The sequence below is a fragment of the Peromyscus leucopus genome, chromosome 7 (genome assembly GCF_004664715.2).
Source record: "Peromyscus leucopus breed LL Stock chromosome 7, UCI_PerLeu_2.1, whole genome shotgun sequence".
NCBI classification, from domain to species: Eukaryota; Metazoa; Chordata; class Mammalia; order Rodentia; family Cricetidae; genus Peromyscus; species Peromyscus leucopus.
In genome coordinates, this window is record NC_051069.1 from 3,766,341 (window position 1) to 3,772,537 (window position 6,197).

Genomic DNA, 6,197 nt, shown 5'->3' on the forward strand with positions numbered 1-6,197 from the left:
AGGTGTCCCTCCTGGTTATCCCCAAATGCACCAGCGCAAGCATCTACAGATGCCTATCACTCTAAAACAACACCAACACTCCCATTGGAATGGAAACCAGGTCATCTCTGAAAGGCTATAAATGGACAGCCCCTCTCTGTCTATTACTTATTAATGTTTCCCGCCTTTTGCTCAACCAGCCTTGAGGCCCAAACAGAGAAACACACCCTACATAAAGTTACCAGTACAAATAAATAAAACATCAGACCCAAACTGGTAGCTTTCTCCTTCGCTGCTGCAGCAGGGTGGACTGCACCTGCTAGATGCTATGGATGCACAGTGATCCTCAAAGTACAGCCCTTGGAGAACTAAGAGATGCATTTTTCCCAGAAGCCACTCATCCATTCCTCTGTGGAAGATTGTTCTTGTCTGCTATGGATGGAGTGAGGTGATCACAGAGGGATTCTGAACCCAAGTCCCTTGGAGTTGGGCAGAGCAAGGTTGGCGATGCTGATGAAGAGCCTCCCCATACAATATGCATGCTCTATAGCTACCCAGCCTCAAGAGTCACCATGGAAATGCCAGCCATGAAGAAACGTGTGAGAGAGAAAAATCATCAGTCTCCCCATAAAGTTCCATAGAGATGTACTTATGCGGGATCCAAGCCTAACTGATGCTGCTCACAAACAGGTCTCTTGCTTCATTGGAACAAAGTCTTGTAAGGCCTAATCTTTGCCCAGCCTACCGTGAGGCAACCTGAGAACTGTTCTGATGCTGACACCTGGTGTCATTCATGGCACAAGGGCATTCTCTACAACTCACCAAGGTGGAGAAACAGAGGGAACCCACACACCCGTCAGGCATTCTGCCTCAAAGAAAGGCCAGCACCTTCTCTTCTCTTCTACACAAGGGAGAAGCTTAGCCTGGAATTTCCTCTGTAATGATCTCAATCTATGTCCCCTCATTGTAGAAGATAGCACCCCAACTGCTGTGGATTAAAGAAGAAATGTTGCTCAGAGGCCTGAGTATTTAAATACTTGGGCCCCAGCTGGCGGTGCTGGTTGGGGAGGTGGTATAGCCTTGCTGGAGGAAGTACGTCACTAGATGTGGGCTTTGAGGGTTTCTATCCTCATCCCGCTTCCTGTTCAATTTCTCTGATTCATGTTTGCTGTCAAAGATACGATCTCTCAGCTCCCTTCTCCAGTTGCCTGATGCCATGCCTCCCTTGCCATTATGGACCCTCCCTCAGGAATGGTAAGCCCAAATAAATTCTTTTATTCTTACACTGCTTCGGGTCACAGTGATGGAAAAGTAATCAACACACCGACTCACCCCAACCAATCCCCACCAGAAATGATGCAGAGTGCCCAACAAGGCTGCTATGCTTCACCAATGGGCACATATGGGTTCTTGTCTCAACGCTTCATTTCTTTCTTATGCAAAGAATTAAATGCCTCTACAAAAGCAAATAAAGAATGGATGCCTCTCAGGTTAATCAAGACAACAGACAGTCAATAAGGGTGAAATAGCCAAGATAGGTATTTTGGTGGGGCAGGAGAGGTGCTAAAAGCTAAAAGCCAAGCACCACATGTCTGAAGCCACTCAAATCAAATCACTTTCATGCATAGAAAACATTTCCACCATAAGCCACGGTTACTGCAGGGGAGTTCTTTGAGTGGTAACAACTGCAAGTATTTACTGATTATGAGGCAGGCACCCTGCAGAATGCTCGACTCATCTCATGCTAACAACTTTAGGAAGAATATCCACTCCATCATGACAGACCCGTAGAAACTGAGGCACATAGCTGCTAAGTGGCAAAGCTGGGATCTGAACTCATGAAGTCTGGGAGCAAGCAGACTGCCCTTCCTCCACCACTTAACCTTTTGCTGTGCCTATTGCGATCAAGATAGCCAATGTAGGAATCTGAGCTGTTTTTTTTTTGTTTGTTTGTTTTTTTTTGTTTTTTTTTTTTCCTAGAAGTCAGCACAACATTGACTACTGCTGAAGAGTTATCCTTCTCTGAGTAATTATTGTTCATTTCATAAGGCCTTAATCTTGATGTGAAAGCCTTCACCGTCACCCTCAGTTGGTTGAAAAGCTAAGTAAGGTCTTTCAATCTTAAGGAAACTCTGCCTTAAGTTACCAAGCAGCACAGGAGAGGCTGGCCAGAGGTTTCCTGAACTAAGTGTGGCTAACTGGTCCAAAGCCTTGCAGATTCTATTTCCCATGTATTGAGAGAAAGGAATATGTGGTTGGTCCTTAGACTGCCCCCTTGGGAATGACTCCTCCTCAAACGGTCTGAACTTCCACGCCTTCTGCACAACAGTGTCTGGCATCAGCAGGGGCAGTCAGGTGCAACTGCAAGAGTCCTGAACCACATCACTTGGTCTGGAGCCTCAGGGCCACCCAGTGCTATCATGTGCATGACCTTGAGAGAATTTGCCCAGCCACTCAGATCATCTAAGACACCATCAGTCAAGCAGGGAGGGGAATGTTTATACTAACATGACACAAAAATACCATGCTTCAGCTGTTCATGGTAAGGACCAAGCAAGACAATGTATATAAAAACTCACTCAATAGCAAAGGTGGTCCAAGATAACTTTCCTTGGTGGTTCACTATGCTCCAGGAACCCCACAGTAGGGATAGTATCCTGCCATTCCCAGGCGAGGAACAGGAAGGGCAAGCTCAAAGAGAAAGAAGTGGCAGAAGCAGAATTTTCAGCTAGATTGTTCTGGTTCCTCATTTCTTAATAGAGTTGACAATACCCTGTGATGGTGAATATTTATTGTGGTTTGACCGATTCTAGAATCACCCAGGAGACTGGCCTCTGGCTATGTCTGTGAGGGATCATCTCAATTAGGTTAACGGAGGTCGGAAGATACCATTCTACAGGTGAGGACCTCAGGCTCCATCAAAAGGAAAAGGCAAGCTGAGCACCAGAATTCCTGTGTTCTGACTGTGGACTTCCGGCTCTGTGACTTCCTACCATGACAGACTGTTTCCTCAGACCGTGAGCCGAAAGAAACCTTTCCTTCTTTGTTTCTTTTCTTTTCTTTTTTAATTGCCTCCACCAGGTATTTTTGTCCCAGCAATGTGTAATGTAACCAAATCCATTCCACAATGGAGAAGGGTGTCTGTCTTAGGGTTTCTATTGCTTCGATGAAACACCACGATCAAAAGCAACACAGGGAGGGAAGGGTTTCTTTGCCTTACACTTCCCTATCACTGTTCATCATTGAAGAAAGTCAAGACAGGAACTCAAATGGCATCATCCTGGAGGCAGGAGCTGATTCAGAGGCCATGGATGGGTGCTGCTTACTGGCTTGCTCCCCAAGGCTTTCTTATAGAACCCAGGAGCACCAGTCCAGGGATGGCACCACCCACAATGGTCTGCCACCTCCCCAAATCAATCATCAATTAAGAAAATGCCTTACAGGCTTGCCCACAATCCGACCTTATGGAGGCATTTTCTTTCTTGAGTTTGCCTCCTTTCAAATGATATAAAACGAACCAGCACAAGGGACAAAATTAGTTCTTGGGAACAAAACTAAAAGATTTGGTTGAGGCAGGGTTTCTCCCTGAACCTGGCCTCTTGCTTTCTCAGCTAAGCTGGAAGCCAGTGATCCCTCGAAATCTTCCTGTCTTTACTCTCATCAAAGAGAAGGTCACAGGCATGCATGAGACACCCGGGTTTTTAGTGAGTGCTGAGATCCAAACGCTGGTCCTCATGTCAGTGCAGCAAGTGCTCTTCAGCACTGAGCCATTTCTCCCGTCCCTACACCCCATTTCCTAAATAACCAAGCCCATTTCAACGTCTCGTCACCAGTTGCTTGGGCTATTACCCCTCACTACACTTCTTGCTGTACCTTGCTCTCTCCTTCTTCGATGAGTGCTCCTGCCTAGCTACTGTAGTTTGTGGTACCACCTTGAACTCCTCAACCTTCCCTTCCCAATTGGTTCTCAGCACTCTTTCCGAGTGCCTCCTTGGCAATTTACCCACGGCTTCACTTACTCTTTCATGGTTGCATCCATCTATCCATCTTATGACATTCAAAAACAATCAACTCCCTTCCCACAATGGGCCAGGCATTTCTTTCGATGCCATGACCCTCCCCTCTCTCTGGTGCCCAAATTCTCTACTTGGTAGAAGTGGCTAGAGAAGAAGAAACATATTCATCAGAGACTTCATTCTACACACACCACCTCCGCAGAGCTCTGACTGAAGAGCAGCAGGGATGCATGTGCTCACTTGTAACGCCAGGGCAGGCTGGTCCTGAGGTAGCTGGGGTAATCAATCCAGTTGCCATGGCGGCTGTAAGTGTTCATTTACCACTACGAGACCTGCAGCAGTCATATATAATGCCTTTCGCCAGCGGGAGCTGTGCCAGCTGCAGCACAGGGTGGCATGTCGGCCATCCGTCACCACTCTCCTCTCCAACCTTTTGTTCACCGCTCATTACGGTGAATTATAACAGAGGACAGCACATATTTCAGGACACTCTCTTCTTCTCATGTTGTTCCAAGTCAGCTGGGCCAGCCCCCTGCCCACATCATCTTTCAGAAAGGGACAGTGTCGCCCGTTAGATGTCCCTTGCCCCAGCACTCCCAGTGACTGGAACCAGAGGGTGAGCACATTTCTATGAGGCAGGATGAAAAGCCATCCCACTTCATCTCCTATAAATACTGGATACTGCATTTCCTTGCTCTCCGCCTTATCCCTGAGGCCTGTAGTGAAGGCAAATTACATTTGAACATCCTAAATAGGCCATCATGTCAGCTTTGGGTCCTGGCTTCGCTTCTCCATTGTAAGTAGATCACTTTCAGAGTCACAGTGATTGGGATTAGGCTAGCACGGCCATGCCACCAGCAGCCTTCGAAAATACTTCATTGCAAATGTGAAACCAACAGTTTAACATTATGGAAGTTAGAGGCTGAGGATGGGTATGGCAGTGTGCAGTTTTAATCCCAGTGCTGGGGAGGCAGAGAAAGAAGGATCCCCGAGGCCATGTATTAGTTCCTTTTCTATTTCTATGATAAGACACCCTGACCAAGGTAACTTACAAAAGGAAGAGTTTAATTGGATTTAGGGTTTCAGGGCGTTAGAGTCCACGGCAGGAGTGAAGACATGGCAAAAGGTGGCCGGAGCAGCTGTTGAGAGTGCATGTCTTCATCCACCAGCCAGAGGCAGAGAGCACACTGGGAATGGCACAAATCTCTAGAAATCTCAAAGCTAGCCCCTAGTGACCAGTCTACAACAAGGCCACACTTCTTCATCCTTTCCAAGCGGTTTCATTATCTGGAGACGATGTATTCAAGCATGTGAGTTTATGGAGATGGTTCTCATTCAAATCACAGGCACTTTGGCCACAGTCTAGCTGAATCTACAAGTCCCAGATCTCAGTGAGAGAGTATTTGTCTCAAAAAATAATAATGTGGGTGGCTTCTGAGGGGTGAATGATACCCAAGGTTGACCTCTGGCTTCCAAACTGTTCTTTCAGACAACCAGAGTTTGGTTCCCAGTACTCACACCAGATGGCTCGTAAACGTCCATAATCCCAGATCAAGGTGGTTCCAATACCATCTTCTGATCTTCTCTGGCATCTACACACACTTCTGTATGCACAAACACACACACATACACATAAAATAAATCTTAAAAAGAAAAAAACAAGTTTGCTGGCTAAGAAGATAGCTGAGAGTCTCAAACTGGAAGCCATCCAGACAGCCATCAACTGGTAAGGAGAACAGAAACTCATGAGCATGCTCATATAACGGGCTACAGTTCTAGGGATACTGTTCTGACAATGAACAAAATGACATGTTCATACATGTAATCATATGAATGAATCTTAAAGTCATTATCCTAAGTGAGAGAAATCAAACACAAAGGCTATCTATATATGGCAATTTCATTGACAGAAAATTCTAGAAAGGGCAAAATATAGTGACACTGAGCATATCTATGGTTGCCAGAAGCTGTAGGGGTGGGGGAGGGAATTAAGAGCAAAGAGGCCCAAGGGAGCTTTTGTGGGTAAGGAAAACGCTCCATATATTCACTCTATAACGATAGTTATAGGATTGCATGCAATTGACAAAATTCATCATATCAGACACCTCTAATAGGTGGCTTTTATTACATGCAGACAATCCTTTCATAAACAGAAACAGAGAGAAAGAGAAAAGTCTCCACTAAGGAATATAACCCTGGCTT